Source organism: Heterocephalus glaber, unplaced genomic scaffold, assembly GCF_053883595.1.
Source record: "Heterocephalus glaber isolate CG9 unplaced genomic scaffold, H.glaber_assembly_v1.0 deba00001481, whole genome shotgun sequence".
NCBI lineage: Eukaryota > Metazoa > Chordata > Mammalia > Rodentia > Bathyergidae > Heterocephalus > Heterocephalus glaber.
Window position 1 is genome coordinate 28,317,742 of NW_028258317.1, and position 12,259 is coordinate 28,330,000.

The 12,259-nt window shown below is 36.0% G+C and overlaps 1 pseudogene; it reads left to right on the forward strand.

The window, feature by feature from the left end:
* Positions 1-3,240: 3,240 nt before the first annotated feature.
* Positions 3,241-3,813, forward strand: LOC101703187 (low molecular weight phosphotyrosine protein phosphatase pseudogene; annotated as a pseudogene).
* The last annotated feature ends 8,446 nt before the right edge of the window (positions 3,814-12,259 follow it).

A 12,259-nucleotide genomic window follows, 5' to 3' on the forward strand; every position in this document is an offset into this window, starting at 1 on the left:
TCCTGTGATGTGCAAGGTTATTTTTGAATTTGTTTCTCCAGTAAGAAAAGATTTCCTTCCTAAAATTAGATTGTGAATCTACCTCCAAAGCCACTAATCAAACATAAGTTAAAGCTCCTTAAATAAGGAAGAGAAAATTTTTGAGCTCTAAAATCATTAGAAATAGGTCACCAAGAGCTTCAATAAAACTTCAGAAAAAGGTTCTAATAAAAAAGTTATTCTCATTAAGAAGCTGTAAAGTAATCCTGCTATTGAATGGGGGGAGGGATTACATACGCAAAAGCAGCAAAATATAGTCTGTGAAGTCATTTAGTGAAGCAGAAATTTCTATGTATTCCATATCTAATGCACTTCTTTAAAGCCACAGCATATTCACTAATTATGAACCATATATTATATAGTTATTGTGAGTATTATTCAGCAATAGAAATTTAAAGTTGGTTGTCTCCTTTACCATAGTTAGCAAAGAAATATTGGCACATATTTGATTTGCTTAAATAGGTTAGAAAATAGGAGAGAATTTACTAACTAGCCCTTTAATTATACAAACAGTTTCCGTAATTCTGAAACTGAATTCCATGACACCCAGAGATTTCCCTATAATCTAGCTGTAAATAATAATTACAGCATTCATAGTAGAAAATGTTATATTTTAAGATGCAAAATAGTCTCTATTATTATCTCCTGTATTAAGTAATTTGATAACTGTCTAAAACTTTCCTAGTAGGGTGATTTTTATATTCTTTAGAAGTCATATCTTTCTTTATTTTCATGAAAATTGTAAGAAAAATTTGTTCAGCCATTTTCAAATTAAAGGACAATGAGAAAGGAAATTTACTGCTGAACTTTAAAACATTATATTAAGCAGGTCCTCAGTGGGTTGCATAATCAGTTCAAGACTATGGATTAACAATCAAAGGGAGCTCAGACACTGACCTACATTAGAGAAACCCTACACACACAACCAAAAATTCATCCTCCCCAGAGAACTGAAAGCCTTCCAGGTTACCTGCTAGCTAAGCAGCACAAGTCCTAGTATTACAGTGAAAAGGACCAGGAAAAAAAACATCCCAAAAGGCACCACATTAAGGGTCAGAAAAACAGTTAAGAATCCTACAAAACCCAGCATTAGTTTTCAGACCTAGACACCATGGCTGCAAGGCAATGATCATTTAGCTATTTATTATGCCAGTTTAAATCCGCAACTACTTTGTAAATCACATTTGTTGGATCATTATGCTTACCCTCAGGATGTTGAACACAAAAATTGCCAAAATTAATTGAATCATGTCAGCAGTAAAATTTCAGCTATCTTGAGCTTCAAACTTAAATATTTCACAACTGTTTTAATCTTGCATCAGTGCAAAACTTCACTTCCATATTGCTGTTTAAATCTCTCTCCCTCCTGTGTTTCCTATCTCATTGTACATTTCCATCTCCATTTATTCAATTGATTGCTCAAGCCAGAAAACTAAAGATTATCCTTGATAATACCCTTTTCTTACCTAGCACATCCAATCACCAAGCTATTCAAAATTTTTATTCATTCATTTCTCTTCATCCCTGCTACCACCACAATTCAAACCACCATAGTCACTTTTCTGAATCTAACGGTGGATCTAAAGAAAATTCATAAAAAACTCATGAGTCTGAGGCCTCTTGCAGAACTTTGCATATCATTTTGTATTCAAAATTTTGTTTTGTTGTATTACTTGCTATCTAAATTACTGCAACAACCCCAATGATCTCCCTGCTTCAAATCTTGTTCCATTCCAATCAGTGCTCTGCATTATAAATGAAGTGTTCTTTCTAAAAATAAATATAACCATGTTCCTCTACTGCTCAAAAACTTCTGAAAGGGTCATTTTTCTCTTAGGCTTTAGTCTCAACTTTTCATCATCATTTACATATTGTGTAGCCTACACAATTTTATGATTTACATACAACTGCCTAGTTATTGCCTTGACATCATATGCTCTGGACATAATAGAATGTGTCCCTCAAATACTTCACATTCTCTCTTTTTCAGAGAAAAGAGTTGTCTTCTTTCCTGTTAAATTAGCAGCACCTATCACCACTGTATCACTTAGTGAACACTTCATAAATATGTATTGACAGAGTAAATGAATGAGTAATACATTGTACATTATTCGTTCAAATCCAGGAATAGTCATCAGAACCCCATGTGGGATTACTCTAACAAGAAAAGCTGCTGACTGATTACTGGAATTAAACTGACTTCCCTATTCATGAGTAATTATGCTGGAAATAATTTTGATGAATCATATTCAGGGAGAACAGTCATTATGTCCCCCTTAAATTTTCTCACTCCCTTAGAAATGTATACATCTTCCCAATACCCTGCTGCTTTGAATATAATGTTTGATATGCCAAATGTTTCCTAGCTTGCACTGCTCTATTTACCAAACAGTATGTACTGTACATACAAAAAGTATATAATCCAGAGCCTGAATATAGGCGATTCTTTCTCTTTCCCCAAAAATACTACTTTCTGATAAAATTTTTTTATTCTTCCTCTGTTTCAGCAAGACATCATCTTGCAAACTTCAAAGTTTTTACATGTTTTCCTACTATAATGGCTAATTTTCAGTGTCAATTTGACCAGGCTTTCCAGATTAAATATTATTTCTAGTTGTCTATATAAAGGTCTTTCCTGATGAGACTAACAATTCAGTTTGTGGACTCTGTAAAGTATGTTGCCTTCCCCAACATAGATGGGCATTCTGCAATCTGTTGAAGACCTAAATAGAATAAGAAGGTGGAGACAGAAAAATTCACTCATTGCCTGTATGAGTTGAGACATCAGTCTTTTGCCCTCAACTGGTAATTTATACCATCAGCAGCACTCTAATCTGAAGAAATATGCTACCCACTTCCCTGATTTCCAGCATGGGAAAATTCTTTATAATAAATTATATATACATTATATATATTCATGTATATGTAGCTCTACATATATATATATATATATATATGTGTGTGTGTGTATCAATGTGGTGGGGAGGGGTGTCCTAGTAGTTGTTTCTCTCTGAAAGGCCCTTGCTAAGACACCTAACTCTTTCATATATATTCTTATGAGCAACTAGGATAGTATGTTTTCCTCAATTATCATAATAATTACTTTCCATACATCAATACTAACTTAGATTTCATTTCATGCTGAAATGAGCCTTCCAATTATTGATGAAAAAATAGAGTACTTGGTGACCATGCAGGAACATGGCCGAGTCTGGGCTGAAGTCCGTGCTGTTTGTGTGTCTGGGTAACAATTGCCCGTCACCCATTGCAGAAGCAGTTTTCAGAAAACTTGTAACTGATCAAAACATTCCAGATAACTGGAGGATAGACAGTGCAGCCACGTCTACATATGAAGTGGGAAACCCCCCTGACTATCGAGGGCAAAGTTGCATGAAGAAGCATGGCATCCCCATGTCACGTTGCCTGGCAGCTCACCAAGGAGGACTTCGCAATGTTTGACTACATACTGTGTATGGATGAAAGCCATGTGAGAGATTTGAATAGAAAAAGCAATCAAGTTAAAAACTGCAAAGCTAAAATTGAACTGCTTGGAACCTATGATCCACAGGAACAGCTCATCACTGAGAACCCTATTATGGGAATGAGTCTGACTTCGAGCTGGTGTACCAGCAGTGCATCTGGTGTTGCAAAGCCTTCCTGGAGAGGGCCTGCCAGAGCTGGCTAGGCCCCTCCGCTGGGCCACACTCACCCCAGCCAGCTCTGCCCTCTCACTCCTGTGCTCAAGCCCCAGGCTCCACCTGTTTCTCCAGATGACTTAATGTTTCTTCTCTTAAAAATAATTATAGATACAGATCTGCTGTATTTGCAGAAGAATAAATAAACATGCTTGATTCAGTGTTTATGGGGTACACTAAGTGTTCTTCGACTAGTTGAATGTCCCACTTTGCCCTATTTATAAAACAGTGAAAAAAATATAGAACAAACAGACAGAGCACAATGGAGCAAGAAAGACCCAAAGGCCCAGATCAGCCTCTTAGCCCAGGAAGACCTGGATACCTGTGCTACCTCGAGGGAGTGTGGACAGTGCCTCAGCTCACCTGTGCACTCTTCACCGGGCCTCTATCAGTCACAGCAGCCCATCCAGAGCAGCCCTTCACCAACATATCAGTGTTGTAGCTCGTGCACACTCATTGTGCACATTTGTATGCATGTGTTCAAAAAATATAGTGAATGTTTAAACTTCTTTAGAAAATTTACAGTAAAAGACACATTTCCATGAATTCCCCTCAAGGTCCTCCCCATTGCTTTGGACACACTTGATCCCATCATCCTTGCCACTTTCTGAAGCACTTCTGGAAGTCTTTCCTGAGGGTCTTTAGCTGCACTGTCCTGGCTGCCTCCGTGTCCTGAATCGATTGAAAACATTTCCCTTTCACGTTTCCCTTTCATGACTCTTTCATGGGTCATTTTGACTTTGGGAAGAGCCAGAAGTCACACAGAGCCAGATCCGGTGACTAAAGTGGATGAGGACACACTTACGCTTTTAGGAGCTGCCTTTCCATTGGATGGCACTTGACAGCAGCCTTCACTGTAGTTTTGATCACACTTTGTAAAGGCACGAGAGAGGATATGCGGAATTGCTTCAGAAAGGGGCATGAACTTTGGGATAAGAGTGTTTGAACCTATGGAAAGTATTTCGAGGGGGATTCATGGAAGTATGTCTTACTGTAATTATTTTAATTTAAACATTCACTATATATTTTGATGACACCTTGATAGGAAAGAGAGATTGGTAGAATTGTTGGTTTAATAGTTGTTGGTTTTGTCTAGTTTATTTCATGAGGAGGTATGCTTATTTGTTCCCATTTAAACTACTTTCCTCTAAAAATTTAATTCTGTCCAAGGAAGACAACACTTGTAAGCAGTGTATCTTATTAACAGTTGAGGGTTATGTTTGTTTTGTATGCACATGTAATCTAGATGTCCATACAAATTGGCTTAGGTTTAAAAAAGTAAGTTAAAAAGTTGGAAAAGTTTATTACATTTGTATGCATAAATATTGATGTGTTAATAAGAAAGTTATAGGCAAATATTAGTAATTTCATTTCATTCTCAAATTCATATGGGTATCAGAAAAGATTGCTTTCAAGATAAACTAAGAAGTTACAAAGTACGGCTGAGATAAATCCAGCATCTTCCTCCTTTTTTATTGTCAAATGAAATATTTGAGAACAACAACATAAAAATAGAATACTTTTTCTATACATTAAAAAATGTTCTTTGAATACTTACTTTATGTGCTAGCCAGTATATTACAGACTATGTAAAAGAAACATGTTCTGAAAATCTTTTTAAATCTAGAGACATAGTTTATGTTTTATGTCACCCAACATAGCTATGTAGATCTTTCAATATGTTCCTGCATATTTTTCTTAATTGTTCTAAATATAAACAGATGGTAGACACATACATACATACACATTTGAATACAATGTAAATAGGTATAAGTAGCTAGGTAGATAAAGATATATTTGAAGATTATATCTATACACGAGTTTATTAAAATTTAAGATACCAGTACATAATTAGATTAGTTCCAGAGTGGTTTTTTTGTTTGTTTTTCCTGCTTGGTTTTTTTGAGATAGGGTCTTCCTATGTAGTCCAGGTCTGCCTCAAACTCACAATCCTCCTGCCTTAGCTTTCTGAGTGCTGAAATTACTGGCTTCCACCACATGCTCCACTTACCATAATTTTAACCATTGAATTGTTCTAGTTTTAACAGCTCAGAAATTAAGCTTCCATTACTATTTTTTTCACTATATTCTTAGCTCTTGTATTTTTATTCATCTAGGTGAATTTTAATATGATTTCAATTTTCATATAATCAGATAGGGGGTTTGGCCAGAATTTTCTCCAGCCCAAATTAATTTATGAAGAACTGACATCTTGACTTTATTTAGTAATTTGTGAGGCCTTTAGTAATGATGATCAGGGACATTGTACTCTTGTCTGTGCTTATTCTTAGTTTACTAAAATCCCTAAATCTTGTGAAATATTAATGTAAGAATCTATTTGTAAGAAAAAAAATCCATTTGTGAGAAATCCATTAATGTGAGAAATCCATAACCTTACTTTAAAAAGTCATGTCAGATATGCAGTAATATCAAATATGTAATACAGTTCACTGGTTAGAGGAATCTATAATTATACATAAATCAAGGGTAATAAGAACTGTCTTTTTTTTTAATAAAAAAGTGATTGCCTGCTCCACTCCCAACCCCAATAAAGTCATCTATTCCTCAGTATCAGAATAGAAAATATTTGAAGTACTGGATAAAATGGTGGTTCAAACTTAGAAGTCATGAAGGAAATTAATAAGTCAAAATATTTGGATTAAGCAGAGGCAGATAACGATAAAAATTAGTTACTCTGCTTTAGTAGACTCATGATTTTGAGTTTCTACAAAGTGCTATACATTGAACATAGAGATCTGCATACTATTGCAAATTTACATCGAGAAGATGGCCATTAGAAATAGAACTTGGGAAACTTTCAAAAGAGGCTGACTATAAATTTTATATCCTAAGTAGTATTTTTGTGAATGTTCCCAGTAAAATACTACAGGCCATAGCTTAACTTTTGATTGACATACATATTCTATTACATATGAATCCCAGTAAGGTCAGGATCTGTGTCTTATTTACCATTTAACATTTAACATTTAACACAGACCAATCTTGCATACATTGAAGTTTAAGTAACTAGAGCAATATCATCCTCAGAAGTAAAAGTAATGAGTAAATGTATATGTGTTTTTTGTATCCCAAAATAGAGACATATATGACCAGTGAGAGTTCATGCTTTGAAAAATAGGAAAATAATTGGCTTAGAATTAACAAAGTTGCTGACATTTTAAAAGGCCATATGCTACAGAAAGAGCACAGAAATTTTTACTAAGTTGCAGGGTGAGCTCTTAACAATTATATCCATACATATAACTGTAGAAGCCAGTTTTTTTCAAACTAGTTAAGAAACACTAGTTGACCTTTCCCTACCTTCCTAAGAAGTGGACCTTTACTAACACACACTATTCAAACTGCACACTGCTCAGAGACATGAAAATAGTGCTCTCCTGAAAAGTTGGAAAGGGATGTGACTCGTCCAGCCTGTGACACTCACATAGATCTTGTCTTTTGAATAGTCCCATTTTGTAGTCAATTCTAGAAAAGAAGAAAAGGAGATTTGTAATTTGACGTAAAATAATAATAAGTTTTCAAAACAAGCAGAAAGTTGCCACAGTTTAGAAACATACAAAAATATTAGCATAGGGGCTAGGAATTTAGCTCAGTGGTTCCGCCGCCTGCCTTGCAAGCACAAAGACCAGAGTTCGATCCCCCCCCCGTACCAAAAAAATATATATATTAGCATTAAAATAGCCACAGCAGTGGCCAATGAGATGGCAGAGATGCCCATACAGCTGTTGAAGGTATAACTTCTCTCTGCAAGTCACCATTTGCATTTTCTAACACAGCTTTTGCATTACTGACCCAAAAGTCTGAGTTTGTAACAGTGTTTGGTTTGGAAAGCAAAGTAGCAACACAGAAGTAGTTTGAAGAATGCCTATTCCATGATGAGCATTTGTAGATAATGTGGCTTTTGTTACAGTTGAGTTTTATTCACATTTATAAGCCCTTCACAAAACAAAAGATGCCAACAAACGCTGAAGTAGTCACTCTTCCAATCAATTAAGAACCATCCTTTTATTTACACAGTGTTTGTCAAACCTTGCTATAAAATATAGACGTGCATTTTTTTCAGGGAAGCCTCTTTCCTTCTTTCCCATCATTCAAAATCAATGTGAGAGATGCTATCGCTGATAAAATTTGGGTCTTAAGGGTGATCCTGGCAGAGAATGGTGGGAAGAATCTTGAAAAGGAGGAATGGTCTGTATCTCTGCACATACTCTTTGTACCTGCTTTAACTGCTCTGTACTCTGAAAGTGGTACAGAATGTTCTTGTGCTAATGGTCTTAAGAAGCAATAATACTAAAATGTTGTTTTGGACCTAATTTTTTGCCTCAAATATACACAAAAGAAATGGGTTAAATTGAGGAAAATGTGGTACTGCATGGAAAGACAGTCATAGACACAATTGTAACAAAAAAGCATCACATCATCCTAGAGCCAGTATCATCAGTTTTCTATAAAGCACAGAGGACTCAGGATCAAAAAGACCCATAGAAATATATTATAGATGAACTCCTGTCTCACACTACACAAAAAAAATCCATTTCAGAAGGACTATAATTCCACGTGTGAAAGTAAAGATGATAAGATTCTAGTAGATAACTCACTAATTTCTTCCACTTCATGTTTAAACAATATTACCTAAACAAAAGACAAAAAGCGCTAACCAAAGGAAAAAGCAATAAATTTTATTGTTTTAAAACTAAGAAAGTCTTTTCATTAGAAATATATTAAGAGTGCAGGAGGCTTCTGGGTAGATGTACCATGGCTCCCAGCCAGGAGAAGGCTTCTGGGTAGGCGTGCCACAGTTCCCAGCGCAGGGAAGGCTTCGAAGTCAGCGTGCCATGGCTCCCAGCTCAGAGGACACTTCCAGGTCAGCGTGCCACAGCTCCCAGCTAGGAGGAGGCTTCCAGGTGGGCATGCCACAGCTCCCAGCACAGAGGAGGTGAACCGCGTGGGTGCCAGGAACACCGCCCCCCCCTCAGCAAAATGAGAAGAGAGGTAAACAAACCTCAGAACCAGAATTCCAGATCACCTAGAGCAACCCCAAAGGGAAATGAGATGGAACAATCTGATACTCAAACACCTGGACTCCCTGAACTAGCAATGAAAGAGGATCTGGAAAAATGAAATCAGAAATAATTTCTCAGATAACAGCAAAGAGTTTGCCCATAGTGCAAGACATGATTAAGAAGTCTAGAGAGGACACAGATTAAAAAATAGAGGATCTGAGGACCATGATGGAATCCCAACATAGGAAACAAATGGAATCCATAAAACAGATGCAAACAGATTTCCAGGACATAAAAAACTCCACTGAAAGTCTACACAGCAGAATGAGCCAATGTGAGGACAGAATTTCAGATATAGAAGATAAGATTGCAATTAGTGACCAGGAAAAGAAAAATTGCTTTAAAACTGTAAGGAAACACAAGAAAGCAATCCAGCAGCTGCTAGACGATGCAAAGAAGAATAACATAAGACTGACTGGAGTCAGTGAAGAAAGAGGACAGAGTGCAAAGGACATAAAAAAAACTGTTCAGAGAAGTAATGGCAGAAAACTTCCCAAGCAGGGGAAAAGAACTTGACATACAGATAAGCGAGGTATATAGGACTCCTACTAGCCTTGATCAAAAAAAATCTACACATAGGCATATAATTGTTAAGATTCCAGAAACCCAACAGAAGATCAAAATTCTACAAGCAGTTAGAGAAAAGAAACAAATTACATACAAAGGAAAGCCTATCAGAATTACAGCAGACTTTTCAACATGAACCCTCAAGGCAAGAAGACCATGGAGTGATCTATTTCAAGCCCTAAAGGAAAACAACCTCCAACCTAGATTAATGTACCCTACAAAACTATCTTTCAAAATCGATGGTGAAATAAGATACATTCATGACAAAGAACACCTTAGGAAAGTCATGAATACCAAACCAGCACTGCAAAAAATTTTAGACAAAATCCTAGGAAAAGACAATGAGGATCACAACCCCAGGAAGCCCAGCAGACTGAATCCACCAGGCACAACAAGAAATTAAAAGCAAAGAGGGAGGATCAAACAAAAATAAAAAATCATGACAATGATAACTCAATACATATCAGTTATAACCATCAATGTTAATGGTCCCAAATCACCAATCAAAAGAAATAGACTGGCAGAATAGGTCAAGAAGCAAGAACCAACAATATGTGGCATACGAGAAACACACTTAATTCAAAAAAACTCATAGATTGAAAGTTAAAGGGTGGAAAACAATACTCCACATGACGGGAACCTGAAAAAAAAGCAGGAGTAACTATCCTCTTTGTAGACCAATTGGATTTAAAACCCATACTGATTAAGAGAGACAAAGAAGGACACTTTATCTTTGTAAAGGGAAGAATCCAAGAGGAAGAGATGACAATGATAAATATCTATGCACCAAACACTAGTGCACCCAACTATATAAAACAAATACTAACAGACATGGAAAACTATATAAGCACTAATACAATAGTAGTGGGGGACCTCAATACTCCATTGTCACAAATAGATAGATAAACTGGACAAAAAACAAGCAATGAAATACTGGAATTCAATCAAACTCTTGAACATATGAACTTAACAGATGTTTACAAAGTCTTCCACCCCACAAAATCAGAATGCACATTCTTTTCAGCTGCACAAGGCTCACTCTCCAAAATAGACCACATACTCACTCATAGAACATATTTAGGTAAGTGCAAAGGAATTGAAATTATACCCCATATATTGTCAGACCATAGTGGGATGAAACTGGAGATCAATAGCAAAAGAAATTGCAAAAAAGTCATAAAAACATGGAAATTGAACAACACACTTCTGAGTAACCAATGGGTCATAGAGGAAATTAAAGAAGAAATCAGACAGTTCCTTCAAATAAATGACAATGACAACACAACATATTGGAATCTATGGGACACAATGAAAGCAGTTTTACAAGGGAAATTCATGGCAGTGAATACTCATTTTAGGAAAACAGAGCTAGCCCAATTAAACAACCTGACGTTGAACCTCAAGCTTCTAGAATGAGACAAGCAGGACAAACCCAGAGCTCATACAAGGGAGGAAATTATAAAGATCAGGGCAGAAATCAATGCAATGGAGACTAAGAAAACAATACAAAAGAATCAATGAAGCCAAGAGTTGGTTCTTCGAAAGAATAAACAAAACTGAAAAACCCTTAGCCAACCTTATCAGAAAAAAGGGAGGAAAAGGTCCAAATCTATGCAATTAGGAATGAAAAGGATGAAATTATAAAGGACGCAGCAGATCAGAGGATCATCAATACCTACTTCAAGAACCTAGATGCCAATAAGATGGAAAACACGGAAGAAAGGGACAAATTCCTAGACACGCATGAATTATCAAAGTTGAATGAAGAAAACCTAAAAATTCAAAATAACACAATATCAATCAGTGAAATTGAAAATGTAATTAAAAACTTATGAACCAAGAAAAGCCCGGGTCCTAATGGCTTCACTGCTGAATTCTACAAGACATTTAGAGAGGAACTACTGCCACCACTGTTTAAACTCTTCAACGAAATTGAATGGGAAGCAATAGTGCAGATTTCATTCCTGAAAGCAAGCATCACCTTGATCCCCAAAGCAGAGAAAGACACAACCAAAAAGGAGAACTATAGACCAATCTCACTAATGAACATAGATGCAAAAATCCTTAATAAGATAATGGCAAACAGAATGCAGAAGATCATCAAGAAGATCATACACCCTGATCAAGTGGGATTCATCCCAGGGATGCAGGGATGTTTCAACATACACAAATCAAAAAATGTAATACACTATATTAACAGAGCCAAGGACAAAAACCATATGATCATCTCAATAGATGCAGAAAAAGCATTTGAAAAAATCCAATACACATTTATGATTAAAACCATACAAAAAATCAGAATAAATGGTCTCTACCTCAATCTGATAAAAGCCATCTATGAAAAACCAACAGCTAATACCATACTAAATGGTCAAAAACTGAAATCCTTCACAATAAAATCAGAATAAGACAAGGATGTCCACTATCACCACTCCTGTTCAATATAGTTTTGGAAACGTTAGCCACAGCAATTAGACAAGAGAAAGAAATAAAAGGAATAAAGATAGGAAATGAAGAAGTCCAATTGTCATTATTTGCAGATGACATGATACTCTATATAGAAGACCCCAAGAACTCCACCAAAAGTCTTCTAGAATTAATAACCAAATTCAGTAGACTAGCTGGATACAAGGTCAACACACAAAAATAAATAGCTTTCCTCTACACAAACAAAAGAGTCACTGAGAAAGAAATAGGACAAACAATTCCTTTCACAATAACATGCAAAAAACTGAAATACTGAGAAATCAACCTAACAAAAGAAATCAAAGACCTCTTCTCTGAAAACTATAGCACTTTGAAAAAAGAGATTGAAGGAGATATCAGAAAATAGAAAGACATCCCTTGCTCCTGGGTAGGAAATATCAGCATAGT